Source organism: Rhipicephalus sanguineus, chromosome 6, assembly GCF_013339695.2.
Source record: "Rhipicephalus sanguineus isolate Rsan-2018 chromosome 6, BIME_Rsan_1.4, whole genome shotgun sequence".
Classification (NCBI taxonomy): domain Eukaryota; kingdom Metazoa; phylum Arthropoda; class Arachnida; order Ixodida; family Ixodidae; genus Rhipicephalus; species Rhipicephalus sanguineus.
In genome coordinates, this window is record NC_051181.1 from 158,696,907 (window position 1) to 158,723,253 (window position 26,347).

The following is a 26,347-nucleotide window of genomic DNA, read 5'->3' on the forward strand; positions in this document are numbered from 1 at the left end:
TCACGTTTCTCAAAATACTTAATTTAAAAGCACGTGGGAAGTTGGCATTAAAGAAGCGAGAGAGATGCTATGTTTCTGGAAAATAGGCTGTCCATCAAAATGTATATAAAGCGCTTTCACAAACGGTATAGCAGACGTATCGTACTGTGATTTCCAATGGTATAGTATTACCGTTGCTGCGTCATTTTCTACTGTGTTCTTTCTATAGACGTCCTTCAGCGAAGGTCACCGTCGTCAACGTCTACAGACAGGGGCATTTGCGGAAAGAGGCCGACCCTTTGCATTTTCCGGGTGAATGTGGGAACGTTTAAGGACGAAAGGTGAGGGCAAGACACACATGTGTTCCGTTTGTCCTGACCTCACCTTTTGTCCTCATCCTTTAAGCTCATTCCCAGATTTATCATGTAAACCAACACGCCCAACTAGGTTTATTGACCGTTTTTTTTTTAGATATAACGCCTTTTCGAAGGAGGTATTAAGGCGCAAGCCTTGTATGCTCTATCAGACGAAAAATCTGGCGTGATCACGAAACGGTACAGGAAAATTTGTAGCTTTTGTCGCCATTTACTTACGTTACGCGAGACTTTGCTGCACGGATGCGAGACTTTTGCTATACGGATTACGCTATTCCACTTGCGTTATGTGCTTGTTTAACAAGCCTAAGCTGCTCTTCTACGATTAAGCTAGACAGCAAATGCCCTTTTTTGACGCTTGCTGCGTGCGACCGCAAAATAAGGCTTAGGGGCAAAGAAAGAACGCAAACGATGCTATAGGACGAGAGCGACTGCACATGAATGCAACACCCGCATCGTTTTCGTCCATGAGTCTTATATTACAGCAGCGCGTTGTAAGCATTAAAATTGTACAGCCAACAAAGCACAACCTTATCTCTTCTAACATCCTCTACCTCTGAAATGGCTTTCTTTTAATGCATCACGAATACATCGTAAAGAGCCGCCAGAAAAACACAAACATAGAGTTCTCATGTTCCAAGGATTCACACGTCAAATTTCTTTAGGTGAACATCTATTCGGTTGCGCGAACTTCAGAAAGAGAGAGGAATCCTATCAGGAACGTGGCGAAGTCATCATACTGAACAACAAAGAAAGCTCTGAAGCGCTGTTTCGCGGTGGCATTGTCGCTTCGAAGCTCAGACCGAAAGTCTCGCAGGGAGGCAACGTTCCGGTGCGCTGAACAATGGTCTGCCGCTTGACCGATCCTTCCCGGGACGCTAAGGTCGCATCTCGGGGAGGAGTTTGGGTCCTTTGGGCCCTCGCGGTCGTGTCTTTTCGTACCCTTTGCGTTATGTGATGACCGCGCCCTTATCCGAGCACAGCGTATTTTTGGAAGCGCGTTGCCGAGTTGCCGGCTCTCGCTTTGTCTCCGCCACTGCCCGTCTCGCTAATGAAGAGACCGAGATGCCTTTTCTGCCGATTACGTTTCTTGTTCGTCGATCTTCTTCCCTTCATGCCCAAGTGGGCGAGCGCGGAGAAGAAGTTTTGTGGCCTATTAAGAGATGAGACATTGCGGAAAAGTAGGTCACCGCTGCCAAGAGAGAAAGTCCTACCCACGTCTGTAATAAAGGAAACGTTTTCAACACTCTTACTGCGTATGACATTAGCACGCACTTTTATTATCAAGGCGAAAGCCTTAGATGCCTCATTAAACGCGAAAATTGACTGTCGGCGTCAACACGAGTCGTGCAAAAACTCATCACGTCATCATATGACGCCATCATGACGTTACAGATTGCCAAAATATGTGCCTTCGCCATGACGTCATCATGATGTCACTGTGACGTCACATAAATTGACGTCACATGCTGACGTCATCACATTACGTCGCCGCTTGGTCTAAGGTGGGCCGATCACGGAGGCAGTGCAAAACCAAGTGACGTGCAGAAAGCTTGCGATGCCTCCGATCCTGGAGGCAGTGCAAAACCACGTTAGGTGCAGAAAGCTGTCGGGGTGGGGGAGGGGGGTGGGGCGAGGGGCGAGGAGGGATCAATGCATCGACTGAGAAGAAGAAGTAGATGGCTTTCGCCTTCGAGTCGTCTTAGGTGAATGCATAAGGGACCGTGTGAGTTTTTATTATTACGATACAATGAGGCGCTCACGCACGAATAAGGTGTCAGCTATACTCCTTAGCTTCTGAGTTGGTCGAACATACAGCGTACAGGGTTCAACATTACGCGTCAAACAACGTTCTCGTAGTAACCTTCCTTGTTTACCGAATGCGCTCCTTTTACTCGTCGTCTTCTGTGTTACATTTTCTTAATCTCGATGTTTCTTTATTTCTTTCGTGAGTACACATTGAGTCTTCCCGGAAAGATGCAATACTATAAAAGCTTTATGAGGCGCCTTAGCTCTTCAGCGTTTCGATCCTTCGTTGCGTTGATAACTTCATAACTACCCTTAATGTTTAGAGAACTTGCAACTCTGTCGTACGTCCACAAAATCAAGAAATTAAAATTAATAGGTTTGTTGTTCATAAACATTTCGAAATCCGTTGCATTCAGAAGTAAACTTCGACGACTAATGACGCACAGAACCTATATATATATATATATATATATATATATATATATATATATATATATATATATATATTATATATATATATATATATATATATATATATATATATATATATATATATATATATATATATATATAACTAACGTTTTATAATCTGACTAGTTGAATACTCTAATAACACCGTCGGGAGGAATTCTTGAAACAACTGGTACTTGTTTTTTTTCTTGGTTTTGTTTTCTTATTACGGCAAATCGTCGCTTGCCTGTACAGAAGGGACACGAAAAGAAAGTTGACAGAAATTACTTCACTTGCTGCCTTGGCGAAGACAAGTCCTTTAGTCGAAACGCTGTCTCTAGCGACGTTCCCTCCTTCAAGGATTTCTAATCACTTCTACCTCAAACTTTCAAGCTCCCCTATCCCTTTCCCCTGTGTAAGATGGCATACGAACTTTTCTAGACTTTCTCTCTCTCCTGTTCCTTCCTTCCTTCCTTCTCATCTCTTGTAGTCTTCATGCTCCCTTCAACTTCCGTCTTGTTCGGATTATAATGCGAGAATCTAATGTACACGACACAATCGTCAAAAACTGGCGTTAACATTTCTATCCTGTAGAACGTGTCAAAGCATACCCCGTGCCGCGGAGTTAAGAGGTATACACAAACGCGCCAGTACTTGCCAAGACATCTCGGCTGCGGGAGAATGCTGATTGAATTCCCGGTGGTGTTCCCGTAGGTTCCCTCGGGCACTGCAGCTCATCAAGACGAGCCAATCAGCGCGTGTGCTCGTTACGGAGCGCGGTGTCAACAGATTAGCATCGCGAGATTCGATGCGGCATCGGAGTGAACCCTCTGTTATGCCATGCCTCCTTTCTTCTCGAGAGCTTTCTGATCAGAACTCAGGTGCCCCGGCCTGATGAGCCGCGTTGGATCGACCTTTGCCGGACGTGGGCCGAGCCCGCAATCAATGCCTTCCGCGTTGTTTCTTTATTCTTAATTGTTCTTTGCTGATTGTCAGCAGCCTCCCTATATATCTCGGGGAGATTGATTCTTTCTTTCTTTCTTTCTTTCTTTCTTTCTTTCTTTCTTTCTTTCTTTCTTTCTTTCTTTCTTTCTTTTTCTTTCTTTCTTTCCTTCTTTCTTTCCTTCTTTCTTTCTTTCTTTCTTTTTCTTTCTTTCTTTCTTTCTTTCTTTTTCTTTCTTTCTTTCTTTCTTTCTTTCTTTCTTTCTTTCTTGTGGGGTATCAACTGTGGTGAGCAACGAAGTTGCAGGTTCAGTTTGTGACTGTCCCAGCTGCTGATGATAATGATAGTGATAACATCGTGAAAGAGGAATTGACTAAAACACTTCAACTTTTCATAACTGCGTTTGTGTACTTTCACCTTTTGAATCGAATGGACTATGACTATGACTGTTTGCGTAGGCGCCCTCGCTTCGCGAGGCAAAGAAGGCTTGAAACTCATAAGTGCGCTGTCAGGGCCCAGAAATTCGATCAAGTCCGTGTTCAGAACGTCGCCGATGGAACGCCTTTCTTTGAACGGACGTGTCTTTGAGGTCCTTCGTTCGCTTTTGATTGCCGAGTTTTTTTGTTGTTGTTGTTTTTTTTTTTTTTTTGGGGGGGGGGGGTCTTCTTTCGCGCAATTGTTCTGTTTCAATTCGATGCGGTTGTTAAGTATTCGGACGCTATAACGTTTGTTGGCAGTCGAACAAAAGGGGCTGTCACCTACATCGCTACCTTATCTGTCAAAGAAAAATTGAATGCTTATACAGGAAATTGTGAGCAAAGCGTTGACAGAGAAATTCAGTCTGTGTTCAAGGTTTAGAATTCCTATGTTATGCCCCGCCACGGTGGTCTAGTGGTTATGGCGCTCGACTGCTGATCCGAAGGTCGCGGGATCGAATCCCGGCCGCGGCGGCTGCATTTTCGATGGAGGCGAAAATGTTTGAGGCCCGTGTACTTAGATTTAGGTGCACGTTAAAGAACCCCAGGTGGTCGAAATTTCCGGAGCCCTCCACTACGGCGTCTCTCATAATCATATCGTGGTTTTGGGACGTTAAACCCCAGATATTATTATTATAATTCCTATGTTAAATAAAAATTAAGTTACCAGTAAGTACCAGGCTAGTTTTGTTGTGTTTTTCGCCATATGACAGTAAACGAGGAACGGTCGTGTGTTCCTTCGATGCCTGCGTTATCGACTTGTGCCCGTCAGATGTCGTGTCGATTCCGCATGTGCCACTGCAGCCATGTCATTTTCTGCAATATTAATAGGGCATGCATTATGTCTACAAGAGCGGTAGGTTAGCGTCGTTGCTGTGCAGGAACTTGGGTATGACATTTGCGTCCCCCTAGGTGAAGCCGATGGAGAGCTTGTACTTTTAACTTTGTTGAGAAGATGACACGATGCTTTGTCCCTCGGAGCTGGAGTTACTGCATAGGCTCCTTTATTAGCCTACACAGTAACTATACTCTGGGCGGTTGCGCGGCTCCAACTGGTGCTTCTCTTAGCGAATAATATAATAATCGTTGGGGTTTTACGTCCCGAAACCACGGTATGATATTGAGAGGCGCCGTAGTGGAGGGCTTCGGAAATTTCGACCACCTGGGATTCTTTAACGTGCACCTAAATGTAAGTACACGGGCCTCTAGCATTTCGCCTTCATCTAAATGCGACCGCCGCGGCCGGGTTTCGATGACTCGATCTTCGGCTCAGTAGTCGAGCACCACAACCACTTGACCACCGCCGCTGGTACTTCACTTAAGGCTTTCCGGATAGTGCACGTAGCTTCAACTCCGAAAGCAAAGTGACAGCGAAGCAGTGACGCGTCTCCGACATTCTTCGAGAAGTTTCGATCTAATGGAACCTGCGTGCCCGCTCTTTGTGGTGCATGGTGTGCTGTCGTTTCGTGAGCGCCGTGTGTTTGAGAATTGGCTTATTATTGCTACTGGTAGATTCGACTAGCATACCATTTCTGGTGACGTCGGCGTTCTGGCACGCGGACGGGAGGATAACCGGTGTACAATGTTGTAACTATCTTGTGTGGGATCCATGCAGTCACCTTTTCGCTGGTGGCTGCTTTTGGCCCACATTACATATTTCTATCAGCCTTACACGAAGCTGAGAGGCTTGGCACGGGAATGCGCTACAGAAAAACAAAACAAAAAAACAGTGGGAATGAGAATGGCGGCGCAGTGAACCAGAAGGAAGTATTTGCTATGCTACAGTTCACTGGCGAATAGCTGAAAGGGACGTTCAAAAATAAGGGACTAGAGAGAGGTAAACAGCGAAACACTGAGCACGCGGACACGCTTTCACAGTCGGTCACTCTTGCCGTGGACGGCCACTGAACAATGTTCCTCGTCTATCACAACAAATACCGACTCAGGCTGTACAGCCTCTCGTACAGGTCTGTTGTCGTTAGAGATGGCGACAGCATCTTCGTCGCCCTCTGCTGCGATGACTTATGAGGTCGACATTCCAAAATATAGTTTACCGTACGAACAGCTCGTATTTGAAATTAAAGGACTGGTCAATATACTATGGCCAAAAAGAACGTCACGTGACGTTTAAGTGGCTTCCAAGTCCGTGTGGTGTCATAGGTAACGAGCACGCAGACAGCGCTGCACTGTAAGCTGTTCAAGGCAACAAAGGGGAACCCATGCGCTAAATGCAGCCTCTGGTCCCCGAAGTTTCTCCTATGGGGTTTCTTGTCGGCCATGTCATTGTTGAGCATCGTGCGGGCGCCTATAGACATCATTGTCCCTCGCTTCTATGCTCCAATGCTCCAGTGCTTCTATGCTCCAAAAGATCTTGTTTTTTGCAAGTCTGCAAAAGTAGTTGGTAGGCTTGCATTGTGCTTCTAGAAGACATGAACAACGTACAGATAAATAAAAGAAGAAAGGGCAGTGGCAGGAGGGGGTTGAGTTTACGAACGCTCCATTGTCGTTGGTAAAAGGAAGCGGACGTCAAATTAAGCTCGTCGTGAGTTCTGCTTCGCTTCGCGATCCGTCGTTATTTCGAGCGACCAGCGCAAAGGCCAGAGGTCCAACAACGAAACGCAGAATACCGGGACTCATGAAAAAACGCAAATACGCCAGCACGAAAAGTTTTGGCGAGAAAACAGCTGCAGGGAGCGAGGCGGAAGGCAGGCGAGCAGCGCACGGAAACGATTTAAGCCCCGGAGACGGACGATGGCTGCTGCCGCGCACATCTGAAATTCCAAGGCCGCGCCGAGGGTGGTGGTAGTGGGGGCAGGTGTGTTTTACTGGATCCAATCTGGGCCCCGACATACATTACGCTCGCCGAGGCCAAAGTAAGCCCGTCTAAGGCCCCCCGGGCTGGAAGGTGTTCGCCGCGATGCGGGTATCAATCGCGTCGTCCCTTACCCTGCTGCATGCGTGAGTTGCGTATGCGCATTTACACGTAGAGTTTCCTAACGTGGAAGCACAGATGCTTCGCAACTGCAGCTTCAATGCGGGGTTTCGTGAAGCTTTAAATCCTGTCTCGTCCTTCTCTAACCTATCTTGTTTTTGCCGGATTGTATTTATAAATGACCGGGAGTTGCGTCGCAATTTACGAACGCCATCTGTTGATTTATTCCGAATTCAACTCCTTAGCACGTTTTCTTTTTTTTTCTTTTTAGATGTTCATTCTTCCATTCATAGATAGTTAATTAAAGAAGTGTCATGATTTCTTTTCTTTGTTAACTATTTCGTGACCGCGCCTATAGGACGTGGGTCACCGGTGTCCCGAACGCGCCGAGCGAGAATTTAAAAACACGGGCGCTCCTGGCAACTAATTGCACCATCTAGCGCATTTTGTAAGCACTAAGGTATCGTTTCCTACGCAGTTAGTTTTTTTTTTTTTTTTTTTTTTTTCCCGAGCGGCGGCGATATTTAACAGTGACTCAAAGACAGCGGTTCGCTTGCTTCGTTCGCGAAAATGGCAGACGACCCGGAAGCGAAACCCTCTCGGAAATGTTGTTCCCTGTACAATTATGTTGTGTCTGCAAGCAATTCTTCGGCTGTTTCTAGCACAAGTGACTCTGAGGATGATTTGAAATCATGGAAATATAGTTAGGATGATAAAAAAAAACCATAGAACGATCCCGGATCGTAGTCAAGTGTTGGATCAGTGCGTTACGCTTTCTGGTACATCGATTTCTTACTCCGATTGAAATGTCGCGAGGATGTTGGCGCTATTATATCTTCTATTTGCAGTGTCTCAAAAGTATATGGTAAAGATTTGGTGACATCATCTTCAGCCAGTAGAGGGTAATGTTCAGCCCAAGAGGGGTACCCGGCCGTGACCTCTGAGTAGTGTTGCGCAGTGAAGCGATATCTGTCTCAAGGAAAATCGGTGTTTTGGGCATTTTTTCACAGCGAAAGTAATAAACAGGATTTGTGTTAACAAAAATTAGTATGCGTGGATGAAAATCCTGTAGAAGCAGTCTTATGTCGACGATGATGGTTTTTGGGAAATAGTCACGGCGACAGAGATGGTGAATTTCATTTTCCTGCCGCTCTATATGGGTATTGTCGAGATTCCACGACTACACGTCCCCAAAACAAGTACATTCAGAACAAGTCTTACCGATTTACGAGGCGGTGAAAATACAAAAAGTGTTATGAGATCAAGAAGCTTGACGACTGGACATTTGCCATTTGTAAGGCCTGTTTTGCCTATATAGTGGCACACCGTCCTTAGAAAAAAACATGGCTGATCCCTCCGTCATAGGAATCGGTATAACACGAAAGTGAAACGTGTCTTCACAGAAGTAGTGCTTATGATATATGAGAGCTTGTACAATGTCTATTCGTGTTTGGCAGCTATAGCACCGTTTGACGTGGATGCACCCATGTTGACAGCATGTCTCTATCGCGACGACTAACGCCCATGATCATGATTAAACCGTTGAGGTAGCTGACGGTGTGAACATATATTTGGACACAGCGAATCGTGAATCGCGCGTAAGGATGATATCAACAAGCTCATAATCAACATTGGTACCCGGTATGCACTTCTTCAAAGCGTCGTCAATTAAGGAGAGAAACGGCACGGTGTGCGCTTTCTAGTAATGGGTAGCCGACGCCTGTGCTCATGCATACATAACACACACTGCACTTCAGCAACGCGGGAGGTAGAGGTTCGTAGCCTGAGTCGCAAACGCGTGCGTCCCGCTGGCCTCTGTCTCGCAGGCGCTGCTCTCGCTCCACCAAGGCACGACATTCGCCCGTCGAAATCGCGTCCTATCTGCAACGCATATTGCAGCAGTTTTGTTAGTCGGTGCTCTCGCAATTGAAGCAGTCGGCGGCAGAGAAATCCCGTTCGTGCACGTGGAAGCTGCACTACTCCGATGAGCCGACGCACGCTAACACGAATACAAAGGCAAAGAACGTAACTGCGTCAAGGGTGCCTCGGCGACGCCAGCGCGGCCAGTCTACCTCTCTGGTATCGAGACGCTTAACCATGACCTCCGATATCACGTGCAATCTCGGAGTAAGCGCTAGTAAGTGTCGATCGTGAAGCATTACTTCTTTTCACCTCTCACAGACGGCGGCACCGCCCCGCTCTGCCCGCCGCGAAAGAGAAGGTGTGAAAGATATAAGGCGCGTTCGCGCCGTGCCTAGCATCTCTCGAGTTGGCTTAGTCGGTAGAGCGTCGGGCGCTTGCCGTCGCGGCCGCAACGTCGTGGGTTCGATTCCCAGCGGGGTATGTTTTTCTTGGTTTTTTTCTTTCTCACCCGTTGGCGTCCATTTTATCAACGTCATATCCGTGACGGATGTACTTGGTGGACCCCGGCATAAAACACTTTCGTGTTAAAAAGAATTTTTTTACATCTTAGAGCTTTTAGACATGGTTCCACCTATTTCGATAGTGCCAGACATTGAAGACCTTTTTGAAGCTTACAAGTTTAGAATATTTTTATTGTGTGCGGTGAAGCCAACTGTTAGGATGTCTCGTGCCGTGTTCAGTGCTTCCTTTTGGTATCTGAATTTTTTTCTGTTCTGCTATTTTACAAAATTTGCTAAAACACCTATGGATCAATAGAAGATTTATTCCTTTTTGTAATAATATTTATTGTATTACTTTGTCTGGAATATTTGTAGAGGGAAAAAATATAACCGTGCAACCTGATGGAGCAACGCAGTTTTCACTGGGCAGACAAAAAAAAGGTGACTCATACGCTTTTTGACTTAGATCATTCAAACTTTCCTCTAATATAGAAAACTGTTGAGCAAACACTTCGTATATTTCAGGTTATTTTTCTTTTTTTTTTCTTTCATGTTGGTAGCACAACGTTGAAAATGTTCTGTGCTATGTTCAATAAATCTTGTTTTTCATAAATATTCTTGCATATTATAGCCTAATATTAATTTCTTAGAGTAATACCATTAAAAAGTACAATAACTTAGCTTTATCTTTATGTATAGTATTACACACTGTATCTATCATATTACTCATAACAAAAAATAAATACAAAAGCATACAAAATGTGGCCACTTTTCCCACGGTCATGGAAAAGTTAATGTGTGAAGACAAGGTTCGAATAATGGACGATGCCTGCTACTCCTTTTCGCTCAATACATAGTAACTAGGGCGTGACTCGGTAATAATGATACATGCGTTACTCCGGGTATATTACGGGCGACGACGACAGCGATGACGATGATGCTGATGACGGTAACAATGAAAATAGGTAATACTTACTGTACATACAGGTAGAAACAAACTGTTTATTTCTTCACACTGTGGCGGTCGCAACGTCTCAGTGTCAATATTCACGGAGACCACTAAGGCAAGCAAGCCATGAAACGGACGCTCGTGGACGCACGACGCCGTCTGAAACAAGATACCGCTATAGAGCATCTCATTGTGCTGATAGCCGCAATCTTTTCTCTTTATCTGCAGGATCTGTGGAGACTGGGCATTGAAGCCTAGGAACCGGCACTCACTAACAAGGTATGTTCATTTTGCAACTGCTATTCATTCGCTATTGTTCCGTATAATAACTGTGGCTAGAGCGATGGCATTTTGTTTATGATTATCGTTACTGGCGTAATTTTCATTGTCACCCTTTATACCGTGCGCGCGCGCTTTTGTGTGGGCGTGCGCGCGCGCGCGCGCGCGCGTGTGTGTGTGTGTGTGTGTGCGTGTGTGTGTGTGTGTGTGCGTGTGTGCGTGTGTGTGCGTGTGTGTGTGAAAAAAAAACACGCACCGACAGCAGTTGTGATAACAAGTCTAAACGAACACAATCGATTACTGGATGACAAAAGTCTTCCGGCATTTCCCTGTAAATTTAAATGCTCCAAAATGTATTCGCATAAGCATACGCGTTGGCTTAACATTTCTTATATCTTGCCTTCGTGTTCGAGAATGAATGAAAGCTGAAGACTCTTCCAGTCATGCTTTGCTGAACTCTCCGCATTTCTTGCCCTTTACTACGTCTCGGAGTGTTATTTATTTTGTCTTATCATTTTTGTTGCTGCGATACTGACGCCGTAAATTGAATCCTTCTTCCAGAGCTTCGTTCGCTATGTTACTAAAAAATAACTTTATTGTACCTAGAAGAGAAAGAAATGCGCGAAGTCACCGAAGGGTTTTTTTTTTTATAAATGGCTTGTGAAAGAAAGCGTTTCGTAGAGCTCATGTTTCGAAAGCAAGCTTCCGGTACTATAGGATCGGTTACAGCCACGCTGCACTTCGCCTTGTTGAGATAATTTTTCCTATAATGGAAAAAAGAGATATGAACGTGGGTGTGCGACTGTCTAACGTATATTACTTTTGAACGAGTCCTGCTGTCAATGGGCTATTTCTTTGAGAGGAAGGTTTTACTGGTGCGTAACTTAGAATGTTTCCGCGTTTAAGTACATGTCAAGACTTCAAAACATGTTATTATGCAAAATGTTTCACGAATCGACTTAAAAGTTGTGTTTTATACGAAAAAAAAAACAGTAAGACGAATTTTTTTCGTATTGTAAACAAGCACACGGTCAGTTTCACATGGACGCTTTTATTTATTTTTTTTTCTGTGGTTTCCAAGATAGGCAAGTCACGACTCGAAGAAAAAAAAACCCTTTAGTAGAACATATCGCTCTTAACTCGTGGCTGCTATAGGCGTTCGGACTATCCATTGACCGTGTTATGTAGAGACGTCAAACGCAACGGTAGACGTTTGTGCAAAAGAATCGACCTGACACCTGCCATTTCCGTCGGCAAAGTGCGTCGGGTGTGAGAAATGCCACTTGTGTCAGGATACAAAACAAATTGTTGTCATATCTGACGATGAAGGTTGCAATAAAGCATGTAGGTAGAATAAAAAAAGCGGCACGCTGCTCACACACGTGCTACTAGAATGACGTGACATTTTGCGAACAACGTTACCCGGAAGCAGCCTTTTTCCAATGCCCGCTTTTCTATTGCAATGACAAGACATGATGTTCCAGCTACGTCGAGAATATCTCTAGTATGTCTGACGCGTTGTCGCAACAATAATTCTGTCATTGTAACAGTTCTGCCGTTACGGCAAGACTGGCTTGTGCCATAACGAAACGAACTTATGATAGACATTGATGTCACTGCGACCGTACACGTTGCAGTGCTGATGGAACCTCAGGTTGTAAAACGAAACACCGTTTTCCTGCATGCGCGATGAATCGTTCAACGACTGGCGCGACGGATTGATTCCCCTTTCGTGGAAGTCCAACAGCCTTGTCGCTATGCTCAGAACAGCCAAATGTCCTCCTGCGTTGGCCTCCAACGCCCCAGCTGTCTTGGAAAGCTGATGGAAAGGATGGTGTTGACTCGCCTGGAATGGTATCTCGAGCACCATATGTGACATTTATCTTGATGCTATGGCCGGCTTCCAGAGCGGATGGTTCTCTCTAGACAGTGTACTTTATTGACCTTGTTTCTCATACACAACAGCAAAAAAGAAGCTTAAAGAGATTACTGCGGCAACGTTCTTGGACCCGAAACGCACCTACGACGTTTTATCTCGTGAAGCCATTCTGGATGCTTTGGGGGATGTTGGACGAGCAGGCCGTGTCTACCAATAGATATGCAGCTAGTTGAACGAAATAACTTTCTTTGTACAAGCGTTACGTCGTACCATTGTCATGGGCATGTCATGGTGAGCCTCAAAATGTAATCGTGAGCCCCACACTTTCTAACTTAGCGCTCACTGGTTTTGTTTATGCACTTCCGCGGTCTGCGCTTCTGTAAATATGTGCAGACGACATCTGCATCTCAGCGTCAAGGTTTCTACACGTACATGCCAGGCCTCGAAGAGTGGTCCGCTAACGTCGAAGGACGAGCACCAGCGCTGTCATCTGAGAAGTCCTCGCTGATTGTCTTGTCGCGCAAGGCAATAGCACCACACGTCGCTGGAATTAATGGACACGCAATCAGTTATGAAAGGACGCACCATTTTCTGGGAGTATTAATGGTCAGCGGCCTTTCCTGCAACCCACAAAAGAGAGGGAAAGAAGAGTAAGGAAGGGAGGTTCGCAGCCCTCAAATTACCTATGCGAATAAGAAGCTAACCATTATCATTAACCCTCTAAGATTTCTTGCGGAAAAATCGGGGGTTGAACTCTGCATTGTACTTTTCCTCAGATTCATGCGCTGCAACTCACCTGTGCCGAGGAGGATCCGGAGAACAAACTGCATGTGTTTTTTTCAGTCGTTTCTAGCTCATGTTCTGAGAATATGCCTTGGCCTTCCGATCTGCGCATTTTCACCTGCGACTTTGGCCACAGCGCGTGATAGCCCAATCACAACGTACATTCGCGTCGATGCTTTATACTGACATCTGTCGCACAAAGTGCGCAGAAATGACAGGCAGGTTTTCGCATGAAAGCTTTTGTTTCGCTGTCAGCGCCCCGCCACGGTGGTCTAGTGGTTATGGCGCTCGACTGCTGACCCGAGGGTCGCGGGATCGAATCCCGGCCGCGGCGGCTGCATTTTCGATGGAGGCGAAAATGTTTGAGGCCCGTGTACTTAGATTTAGGTGCACGTTAAAGAACCCCAGGTGGTCGAAATTTCTGGAGCCCTCCACTACGGCGTCTCTCATAATCATATCGTGGTTTTGGGACGTTAAACCCCAGATATTATTATATTCGCTGTCAGCGCTCGCCCTGTGGTTTTCTCTCCCTGGGTTACGTCTTTTCGTGCTGTTTCTTATCTATGGAACCATACCAACTGACCCAGCTTGCGACAATATTTTTAAGTAGCAGCTGTGATAGCGACCCAAATTCATCGCCCCACAATTCTTATAGTCATCATCGTCCATTCTTGCTCATTTCTCCATTTTAAATTCATAATTTCTTTCCCTGTGCATTTAAGCATTACGGAGATAACAACTTCGTAGCGGCTTTGTACGCACGAGCTCAGTCGAACCTCTATATCTTTATATAACAAACCAAGTCTTTTTCTCTCTCTCTCTCTCTCTATTTACAATTATGGGCCACGTGTTGTTAACACAGCTTAGCTCTGTTTCACCAGGTTTAGTATATCAGTGCTCTCAGATAGGAGCACTATAAATCAGTATCATTTTTCGGAATACTATCCTAGCGGAATCGAAACGTCTAGCATTTGCGCCTTCCGGGAAGCCATCTGATTCTGCGTTGTGTGCCGTAAATAGCATTGTGCCGGCCTAAATTGCGGAGCGCCAGATGGGTGCCGTGTGCACAATGGAAGGAGACCACAGGGAAGGCTGCCCCGATTCATCAACTTCGAGCGCAACCCCTCCAAGCTGGCCCCGAAATCTGTATCGACCGATTCCTTTTTGGGGGCTGCCGCCAAGTGTTGCCCCAACCCTTCGTGCCGGCTGACTCATTACTCTTTCTGTCTATTTAATTTCTTTTTTAAGACCTTCAGCGTTAAAATTTGCGCAGCCTGACGTCATAGCAGATGGGCGTTACGTATATATATATATATATATATATATATATATATATATATATATATATATATATATATATATATATATATATATATATATATATATATATATATATATATATATATATATACCGGGTGTTTCAAGAAATGTGTCCAAAACTTTCCAAAATCAGGGAAATTCGATATTTCTTCAATGCCTTCACAATTACTTCTGTAGCCGCGGACATCTTAAGATGGCTAAAATTATCATTTGGGACACTTATTAAGAAAGTTAAATTAATTACATTTTTAATTAGTGGAGTTCGGCGGTTATGTCAAATGGGAAAATTGAAGTACTTCATTCGAAGAATCCATTGAAGCTTTGAGATTTCGAAAAACCGGGCTCCAGTAATAATTGCGAAGTAATGAAATTCCCCCAAATTCAGCGGCGAAACCGAAACCGAAACGCGGAAGAGATCAACTGCCATGTTCTTCTTCCAGAATTCGCGAGCGTCGTTATATCAAACATCAACCGACTTCGTTGTATCGGTGTGCGGGCGGCTGCGCTTGCAATTATAGCACGCATGATGCACATACCTTAACGAACTTGGGAGAGCTACACCTCTGTAATCATTGTCTTGAACAGTGACGTCGTTCTGGTCGTCTGCTTGTTACGCTCACTGGTGCCTCGGTTTCGGTTTCGCCGTTGATCAGAAGAGTGGTAAGTTGGGCTAGTTGGTAATGATCCATGATTATCCATGATCCATGATCCATGATCGGCCGTTGAACTTGGTTGAATTTTATTACGCCGCAATGATTACTAGAGGCCGCTTCTTTATGTCAAAGCTACGATGGGCTCTTCGCATGAACAACTTCAATTCTCCTGTTTTACATAACCGCGTAACACCACTAATTAAAAAGTTAATTACCTTAAATTTCTTAATAACTGTCCCAAATGATGTCTTTAACCATCTTAAGATGCCTGCGGCTACAGAAGAAGCAATTGTGAAGGCATCGAACAAATATCGCATTTCCCTGATTTTGGAGAATTTCGGACACATTTCGTGAAACACCCGATACCGATATATATATATAATATATATATATATATATATATATATATATATATATATATATATATATATATATATATATATATATATATATATATATAAGAGAGAGAGAGAGAGAGAATGATTCATTTTGTTCATCGAGATATCGTTTGAAAGAAGCCTAATTAAACGCATTTTAGTTGGTTTGTTTGCTTGTTTGCTAATGTACATGCTGAACAAACGTCACGCCGTTACATCTTTCTGTTGAGCAAGAATAGAAAGCATTTGCATGCTATATTTTTCGATCTCATTTCTTTTGAATGTATCTATCAATGCAGGCACACCCCTCAACCGATGCCTCGTCCGAAGCTGCTTTTCGTCACGGATATCTTGCGACCATCTTTCAGTTATTCCTGCGCGCTTAAGTGACGTAACAGCAAACGAAGCGCGGTGTTAAGTTCAAGGAATTATAGTTCCGTTGTTAATATAAGCTGTGCAGATGACATTTCTGCGCGAGCTAAGTTCTGTAAGTTCTCAGAAGCCACTTGGCCTTGAGTCCTGATTTGTAACTGCGACTTGTGATTGTAATTGCAAGCATAGCTTAGGCATGGTTTGTAACAAGATATAGAGGGAGCCGGGAAATGTTGCTTGGCGAGTAGTCGAGCGGAGCGACATGTGATCCCAACGACATTTGCGACGTCATCCGTAACATATAATGGGAATGCTGACACACGCACACACACTCGCAGACGCGCACCGCACCACACTACACTACACTACACTACACTACACTACACTACACTACACTACACTACACTACACTACACTACACGACACTACACTACACTACACTACACTGCACTACACCACTGTGTGTCTCCCTCGAAAATTACAGAAGCTTATATTTTACCACAGACAAGAGCTTCACAGTGAACGAGCGCCGTCGTGTCGACCACTTGTGGCGAGACGTATGAGGACACCGCGAGAAGCTATTTCGGGACAGGTTGTCTCGGCAACCAAAGAAACGCAGTCCTTGCGCGTTCTGGTAAACGAGCTCACGTGGAGGTCTCGTTTCAGGACGGCGTTGCGTTTTGCTCAATGCTAACACCACCGGTTCTAGTTTATTTTGTAGAAAGTAGATCACATTTCCCGTAGATTTTACCTTATTAATAGTTTATCTGTATATCTTCTCTTTACGCCTGCTAAAGAAACTAAGCTGTAGCTTCAATATGTGTATACAACGTGACTCGCAAGAATTTTCAGGTCATGTTAAGCTCCTTGTCAATAAAGTAAATCGGCTTATAAGAACACGTTTCGTAATCTGTTCCCTCTAACGTGAAAAGAAATGAGCGCTCTATGGGTGAGTCGAGCATTGCGTTACGCCAGTATTTCAGGCACAGCTTTCAGGTACTTTAGCAGCCTTTACTGTCATGGAAACCTAGCTCTAAATGCTGGTTTTTAAACGTGCGATACAAGCGGCATAAGACACTTGCATCTCTCGACTGTATTTCTCCTTGTGGTAACAGAAAATAGCTAATTATTTAAACTAACTTTCAAAGGGATGATTGATTTTCGGCTGATCTTTGTAAAACATCATGCGAGTCATCTTAAAATCAGTTCGTTTGTGCCTTGAGAAACTAAATGCTGCGAATGTGATTATTGATGCTGAATTTTATTTCCCTGCTACAATTTTATAATGCAGTATGCTTTCACTTGTTTCACTCTTCCGCGGTGTGTACGTCACTGTTTTTTTTTCTGTGCAATTTACTTTGAATAAATAATGAACGCTCAGTTACAATGCACCTGCTTTATTTCGCAATGTAATTCCTGCATTTCGCAGCTTCTTTTGCTTTGTCATCAGGTGTGGAAATTCAAGCTGTTTCCTTTTTGACGTAAGGACATCCCTGCGAAGATTGTGTTCGTTAAGTGCGCTTCTCCTCAAGCAAAGCTAAAAGCGTGGAGAAGCTTGATTTACAGGGCTCCAGAGAAATATTTTATCTCTGAAGGTTATGACATGATCACGTAATGTGAGCGGCTAATTCGAGACGCTATAAAGCCTACATATGTTCGTGAAATATAGCTTTGATGAATGTATACTTTAAGTTCGGTAGTTAACACATCGTATCTGACAACCGCACCTGCTCAAAGCTGAACGCGTTTGTGTAGAGCGGAAGCCAAGCATAACGTGGATGGAGTTAATTGAGTTGCAATCAAATGTACTCATACGTTGAAAACCTCATGAATAACGACTGCACATTTGTAACTCGAGGCAATTCGCCGCTTTTTTCTCATTATACGCTCGCGTCGGGGCCACACTTTGTTAATTACGGGGGCTTTATCCTGTGGTCGCGCACTCGCAAAATATCTTTATTGCGGCGATAATTGCGCGCGCTGTTACACAGACGCATGTTCATTACGGTTCATTTGCATAAAAGCTTTAAAAATTGTAGAACATTAAAAGTTCACTCTTAGTAGGGCTCTCTTGTTTGCTAGTAGCGTCCAGCATGAATAAGTCATAGCACCTGAAATTGATGTAAAAATAAAATAATAAGCGATAGCATTAGCTCACGCCAGTTAACTTTTGCTGCTAGCTTTTTATGCCGGGATCTTTGCTGCTCCAAAGCTTCTGAAACTCCGCAGGGCATTTTGTGTGCGATTTCATTTCGCCGGTGTTGCTATCCAAACGCTTCTCTTTGTGCTCTGAATTCTTCGGTGAAATTTTCGGTCTTGTTGCCTCGGCTCCCCGTCTTGCGGCCATGGACGCGGAGCATTCCAGAGGACCTCCTGGCCAGAAGTCATCTCGGCCGTCCACAGCGAGGAAAAGAGGAAACTCCCCCAGTGACACCGAGGACACAGAGCTGTACTCAGCTTCGGGAGACGACTCATCTGATGACGATTTCATCCCCGTCCGGAGTAAGAGGGCGAAGAGGAAGGTCGTCAACGCAACCTCGCCCACTCCCGCGAGTACGGCGACTATGAAGTCAAGGCTTGAGCGTTGGCCGCACGTCATCATCTTCGTGCCGGAGGAGTCCTCAGGAAACTTGCGACTGCTGAACAGGCAAGCACTATCCGCTTTTCTGGAACGTGTGGTGCCTAATGAGATCAAGGACGTCAGAATAAATACACGGAAAAATATACTCGCTATAGACGTATTTCACGTGAATGCTCTCGGACCACTTCAACAAGTCACTCAGCTAGGCGGCATCAAAGTGCGTTCCTTTATACCGATGGACAGTGCATCCATAGCCGGTGTGATATACGACATAGACATCGCGATTCCCGAAGCAGACTTGCCTACCCTTATTAAACCGGCAAATGAGGGTATTGTCATCACACAAGTGCGCCGTCTTGGGAAGACGCGCTGTGTAAAACTGGTCTTCAAAGGAGATTGTACGCCATCCCATGTCAAAGTCGGACATTTCCGACACCCCGTTCGGCCGTTCGTACAGAAGCCACTTCAGTGTCACCAGTGCTTTAAGCTAGGACACGTCAAGGGTGTGTGCCCGAACTCGCTAATGTGCCCTCGGTGCGCAGAACCTCACTCGGAAGAGACCTGCCGTTCCACGATTCTTAAATGCGGCAACTGTAATGGATCACATGCTGCCTCGTCAAAAGACTGCCCTCAAATCAAGAAGGAGCGCGTGGTGCTTAAGCAAATGGCCAAAGACAATTCGACCCACAGGGAGGCTGCCGAAACAGTACGGCGTCGGCACCGGCGACGGCGGCATCGTTCGACCTCAAAGAAGGCGCAAGCTCCCTCTAGCACAGAACCACTCAGTCAAGCCGTAAAAGGACCGATCAGCTCAAGGAAGACTGCGGAGAGGAATCTATCTGCAGAGGAATGGCCGGTACTTCCTTGCCGTCCCCTTGCCGTGGAGCCTCAGAAGATCGCGCCCACTCAAGAGTCTTCACCGAGCGCTGGTGACGCACCTAGAGGCGATCGACAAGTCATTCTATGCTTCGTTCTCTCATGGACGCCATCCGAGGGATATTATTGGACATGGGGACACCGTCTGCTCGAAGCGCTCTCAAAGTACTGGACGCCTTAAGCCCAGTGCTTGAATCTCTCGAGTAGAAACATGGCTAACGTTCACCCTCCTTTCCGAGAAAAAGTCAAGGCAGCGTCCATCATCCAGTGGAACGCCAGAGGACTAGCATCGCGCCTTTCAGACTTTCGTCAGTTTGTGCACACTAACATGTTCCCGGTCATCATAATTTGTGAGCCCAACTTATCGAAGCCAGTAAGACTATCGGGGTATGAAGCTGTCATGTCCCTAACCAATGGAGCATGCAACAAAGTCCTCGTTTATGTTCGTCGGGAACTCACTTATTTGTTGCATCCAATTGCGCCTCATGATGGCAATCAATATGTATGCCTGACAATTAAGAAGAACAAACTCATGTTCACTCTGATAGGCGTTTATATATCGCCTTCAAGTAATTTTGACTCAAAAAGGTTAGATAGTATCTTGGCCGTGTGTCCAGCTCCATGGGTCATCATAGGAGACTTCAATGCACATCATCTGGCATGGGGAAGTACGAGGACAAATGCAAGAGGGCGCCGATTAGCAAGTTTCGCTGACAATCATGACCTCACCCTCATGAACGACGGCAGCCCCACTTTTCTTCGAGGTGTGACATATGGCAGCTGCCTTGACCTTGCTTTCGTTTCCAACTCCTTCGCCAGGTGTGCTAACTGGTTTTCGGATATTGAGACACACGGGAGTGACCATATTCCCACTTATCTTCACATCAAAGGGATGTCCAGATCTGGTCCAGGGAAGGCCGTTCGAAGAATTGACTGGACCACTTATAAGTCTGACATGGAGGATGCTTGCCAAGCGGGTCTAAGCACTGGGCTAGAGCAAGTCATCAAGTGCACAGTGCAAGATGCCATGCGCACGATATCGATTACATCCAGGCGGAACGATTTTGATGCCGAATTGGAAAGACTGCGAGCGCTTCGCCGCCGTGCGGAACGCAAATATCGGCGCACAAAATCTGTCAACGACCTTAGAACAGCCAGAAGAATGCAAAAGAAGATTCAGCGTCGTATGGACAAGTTAGCCTCCGAACGTTGGAGAACGTTTTGTCAGACGCTAGACCCCCGCAAGCCCCTATCTCACATCTGGAGAACGGTGCGTGGCCTGCGCTGCATTCCTGAACAGCGTTTTCCGTTCAAGGCGCTTGCTCTCTTCCAAAAGCGGCGAGACATTGATGTCGCAGAAGACTTTTGCGCGAGGATAGCAGACCAAGCAGTTCGTCCAGGTGCTCTGGCCGAAAGTGACGCTCCTCATTCCCGTGACGGCCGCATGGACCTTCCATTTACAATGGAGGAGCTTGAGGCGGCACTAGCCCTATGCAGGCGTTCTTCATCACCGGGGCCAGATGGTATATCATATCGAGCCCTGTGCAATCTGGGTGAGACTGCACGGGGAGAGCTGCTACGTCTGTACAACGCATCCTGGCAAGAGGGCAGTGTTCCTGACGAATGGAAGACAAGTCGTTTGGTACCAGTTCTGAAGCAAGGCAAGTCCCCACTTGAACTTGCCTCATACCGCCCTATCGCACTGGCCAGCTGCGTAGGAAAGATAATGGAACGGATGATCCTTAGCCGCCTCGAGTGGTATCTCGAACATTACAAGGTTTATCCAAACTCCATGGCTGGCTTTCGACGTGATCGCTCATCTATTGATAATGTCATTGATCTCGTAACGTATGTCCAACAGCAGAAATCACGCAAGCGTTTGTGTGCAGCCTTGTTCCTAGATGTAAAAGGCGCATACGATAACGTGCTACACGAGGCCATTCTCGACGCCCTTGAGATGGTTGGCCTGGGTGGTCGAGTTTTTCGATGGATTGCTAGCTACCTGACAGCTAGATCTTTCTTTGTGTCAACCGACGACGGCCCAACCACACGACACTATACCTGCAGGGGCGTTCCTCAGGGCGGAGTACTAAGTCCTACTCTGTTCAATCTCGCTCTCATTGATCTTGACGAATCCCTACCATGCACGATCGAGACATCTATATACGCAGACGACATATGTGTCTGGACATCAGCCGTCACACGCCTCCAGATACGAGCGAGGCTTCAAAAAGCTGCAAGTGTGACAGCGAGCTATCTCGGGAAGCAAGGCCTTCAAATATCCCCGGAAAAATGTGCATTAGTGGCCTTCACACGTAAACCGATGACGCACTATGCCATTTCTATCAAAGGACGGACCATTTCTTATGGCCGAAACCACAAATTTCTGGGTATAATCATAGATAGAGACCTTCGTTGGAGCCCGCATGTGTCTTACATGAAACAGCGCCTGACAGCAATCTCCCAGCTGTTCAAGTTCATGAGTGGAAAAACCTGGGGGATGTCGGTCGACGCAATGCTGGAACTGTACAGATCACTATTTCTCGGTTTTTTGAGATATAGTCTGCCTGTATTGACTAATACATGCAAGACAAATATTCGCACTCTGCAGGCTGTACAAGCTCAGGCTCTCAGAGTTTGCCTTGGCTTGCCAAAATGCGCGTCGACTGAAGCGACTATTTCCATCGCACGGGACCACCCTATGCAAACGCACATTGCGGTTGAAGCCTTGAGAGCTCATATTAGGCATTTTTCCCGGGCCGATTGCCACCACCTTGCAACATTGCCTTCAGAAAGACCACGGGCATCGTATTGTGCAACGATTGCGAACTATTCTGCCCACCTTCCGTCAGGCTTCAGCCCCGCATCTAAGCCAGCGATACCTCCTTGGTGCTTCATTAAACCTGAAGTGCACCTCAACGTCCCGGGAATCAGAAAAAATCTGAGCTCTCATCTCCAGTGCTGAAACAGCTGTCTCTGATTCTTTTACACGAGAAGTACGCAGATCATGTGCATGTTTATACTGATGGGTCAACTACGCCCCAGTGTTCGTCCGGAGCAGTGGTCGTCCCAGCGAAAGCTATCAGCGTCACTTTCAAGACAGACCACCCAACGACATCAACAGCAGCAGAACTTGCCGCTCTTCGCGCTGCACTTTGTGTAGTCAACCGTGAACAGCCCCAACGATGGTCAGTCTTCTGCGATTCGAAGGCAGCCCTACAATCTTTGCTATCAGCCCTGCGACACGGACCATACGAGCAGTTGGTCTTCGATGTTAGATATCTCCTCCATACTTCGTTAGAGAAAGGACACCACGTGACATTTCAGTGGCTGCCAAGTCACTGCGGCCTGATAGGCAATGAACACGCCGACAATGCTGCTCGATCAGCTCTTCAAGGTGCCAGGGTCGAGACGATACCCCTATCAAGGACCGATGCTGCTAGCCAACTTCGAGTGGCTGCACAAGAAATGACTTCCTCCACTTATAACACAGTAAGCAGACTGCACAACCACCACCGCCACTGCCCGACCAATCTGCGTCTTCAGACACCTACGGGACTACGCCGAAATGATGCCACTCTGCTTTGCCGTTTATGGCTAAGAGTGGCTTTCACAAAGTCATTCTCCTTTCGAATCCAAATGGCTGACAACCCGTTTTGTGACAACTGTGGTAGCGAGGAGACACTACAGCACATCTTCTGCGACTGTCCTCGCTACAATGCGCAGAGGAAATCCCTCGCCGTCGCTCTTGCTCGCATAGATCCCAGACCGATGACGGCAGGAACCATTCTGGAATGTCGTCCTGATAGGTCATCGCGGGTGAAGGCGACGAAGGCAGTGCTAAACTTCTTGAAGGCATCAGACCTGCACCGTCGGTTATAGACTAACGTCGTTATGATGACCGTGAAATGTGTGTGACTTTTTGTGCGTGCGTGCTCTCCTTCTCTCTCTCTCTATCTTTATATCTCCCCCATCCCTTCCCCCAGTGTAGGGTAGCATACCGGTCCTTCTAGACTGGTTAACATCCCTGCCTTTCCTTTCTCTCCTTCTCCTCCTCCTCCATTTCGCCGTTTTGCGTGACGATAGAAACGTGCTGAAGTGTCTTGTACAGTTGCCTGACTAGTGGCATACCCGCTATTCTAGTTAAGAACAACTTTTGTCCTCGCGTTAAGGTTGCTACCTATACGTGTTCCAGATAGGACAGGAGTTCACGGAAAACGGAAGGTTGAAGGGATGAGAAAGAGAGACGAAGGTGCGATTTCCATGCACCGGAAGAACTGGATTAGATGTCGTCACGCAAGGAACGTGACTGGAACTAACGTTTCGGCGCGGGGATTTGTCTAGGCCAGGGCAACAACTGCTTTCCTTAGCAGCGCTTCTATGCATGCATATCTCACTCGCCTTCGTCCTCTGTGCAGGCTGAGCAGCAAGAGAAAACTAATACAATGTGTACAGAAGGGCATTAAAGTCCCGCTCTTCAAAGAAAAAAAGAGAGGGAGAGGGAAAGCTGGGCACAGGAAGAAAGTAAGGAGCGACGAACGGCTTATGTTCGGATAAAGGAAAGCAGATGATTTTTCAAGGGCTCGTTTTATCTTTGTTAGACACAATATTAATGAGAACGAACAGACAATAACGCCAAGGAAAGTACAGGGGGTGTTATCTGTAGTATTTAGAATATAAATGTGAAGAAAGTAAAGTGGACGAAAAGATGACTTGCCGCCGGCAGGGACCGAACCTGCGACCTTCGAATAACGCGTCCGATGCTCTACCACTGAGCTACGGCGGCGGTCATCTTCCCGTCCACTTTCTGGGGTATATATGTTGATTTAACCTAGGAGTGTTAGTCAGCGCCAATCGCAGCCATGGCGACGAGTGTGGAACACTCTTTTTTGCCTGTTGGCGTCACGTAGCACGTGATCTTTATACGAGTTGGCAGCTGACCAATAATCCCTCGCATACTACCTGAAGGCATTAAGTCTGCCAGGACGAGACCCTAGCTATGAATGAGGAAAGCATATGATTTTTCAAGGGCTCGTTTATCTTTGTTAGACACAATATTAATGAGAACGAACAGACAATAACGCCAGGAAAGTACAGGGGGTGTTATCTGTAGTATTAGAATATAAATGTGAAGAAAGTAAAGTGGACGAAAAGATGACTTGCCGCCGGCAGGGACCGAACCTGCGACCTTCGAATAACGCGTGCCGGGCTCGACCACTGAGCTACGGCTGCGGTCATCTTCCCGTCCACTTTCTGGGTATATATGTTGATTTAAACCTAGGAGTGTTAGTCAGCGCCAATCCGCAGCCATGGCGGACGAGTGTGGAACACTCTGTTTTGCCTGTTGGCCGTCACGTAGCACGTGATCTTATACGAGTTGGCCCCCCAAAGCTGGACCAAGAATCCCCGCATACTACCTGAAGGCAGTTAAGTCTGCCAGGACGATACCCTAGCTATGAATGAAGGAAAGCAGATGAATTTTCAAGGGCGCGTTTAATCGTTGTTAGACACAATATTAATGAGAAACGAACGAACAATAACGCCAAGGAAAGTACCGGGGTGTTATCTGTAGTATTTAGAATATAAATGTGAATGCAAGTAAAGTGGACGAAAAGATGACCTTGGGGCCGCCGGCAGGACCGAACCTGCGACCTTCGAATAACGCGTCCGATGCTCTACCACTGAGCTACGGCGGCGGTTCATCCTCTCCCGTCCACTTTCTGGGGTATATATGTTATTTAAACCTAGGAGTGTTAGTCAGCGCCAATCGCAGCCATGGCGGCGAGTGTGGAACACTCTTTTTTTTGCCTGTTGGCGTCACGTAGCACGTGATCTTTATACGAGTTGGCAGCTGACCAATATCCCTCGCATACTACCTGAAGGCATTAAGTCTGCCAGGACGAGACCCTAGCTATGAATGAAGGAAAGCAGATGATTTTTCAAGGGCTCGTTTATCTTTGTTAGACACAATATTAATGAGAACTAACAGACAATAACGCCAAGGAAAGTAAGGGGGTGTTATCTGTAGTATTAGAATATAAATGTGAAGAAGTAAAGTGACGAAAGATGACTTGCCGCCGGCAGGGACCGAACCTGCGACCTTCGAATAACGCGTCCGATGCTCTACCACTGAGCTACGGCGGCGGTCATCCTCCCGTCCCTTTCTGGGGTATATGTTGATTTAAACCTAGGAGTGTTAGTCAGCGCCAATCGCAGCCATGGCGGCGAGTGTGGACACTCTTTTTTTTGCCTGTTGGCGTCACGTAGCACGTGATCTTTATACGAGTTGGCAGCTGACCAATAATCCCTCGCATACTACCTGAAGGCATTAAGTCTGCCAGGACGAGACCTAGCTATGAATGAAGGAAAGCAGATGATTTTTCAAGGGCTCGTTTATCTTTGTTAGACACAATATAATGAGAACGAACAGACAATAACGCCAAGGAAAGTACAGGGTTGTTATCTGTAGTATTTAGAATATAAATGTGAAGAAAGTAAAGTGGACGAAAAGATGACTTGCCGCCGGCAGGGACCGAACCTGCGACCTTCGAATAACGCGTCCCGATGCTCTACCACTGAGCTACGGCGGCGGTCATCTTCCCGTCCACTTTCTGGGGTATATATGTTGATTTAAACCTAGGAGTGTTAGTCAGCGCCAATCGCAGCCATGGCGACGAGTGTGGAACACTCTTTTTTTGCCTGTTGGCGTCACGTAGCACGTGATCTTTATACGAGTTGGCAGCTGACCAATAATCCCTCGCATAATACCTGAAGGCATTAAGCTGCCAGTACGAGACCTAGCTATGAATGAAGGAAAGCAGATGATTTTTCAAGGGCTCGTTTTATCTTTGTTAGACACAATATTAATGAGAACGAACAGACAATAACGCCAAGGAAAGTACAGGGGGTGTTATCTGTAGTATTTAGAATATAAATGTGAAGAAAGTAAAGTGGACGAAAGAGACTTGCCGCCGGCAGGGACCGAACCTGCGACCTTCGAATAACGCGTCCG

The 26,347-nt window shown here is 46.1% G+C and overlaps 2 protein-coding genes across 2 annotated transcripts in view; one reads left to right on the forward strand and one right to left on the reverse strand.

Annotated features, from left to right (window-relative positions):
• Positions 1 to 26,347, reverse strand: part of LOC119396884 (elongation of very long chain fatty acids protein AAEL008004) — a 381,218-nt gene that overhangs the window by 297,978 nt on the left and 56,893 nt on the right. The gene's annotated exons all lie outside the window — the stretch shown is intronic.
• The window catches only part of LOC119396887 (uncharacterized), a 204,282-nt gene continuing 188,376 nt past the window's right edge, over positions 10,442 to 26,347 (forward strand). The window contains exon 1 of the mRNA XM_037664246.2: positions 10,442 to 10,494. The gene's annotated coding sequence lies outside the window, so the exon portion shown is untranslated. The remainder of the gene's footprint in view (positions 10,495 to 26,347) is intronic.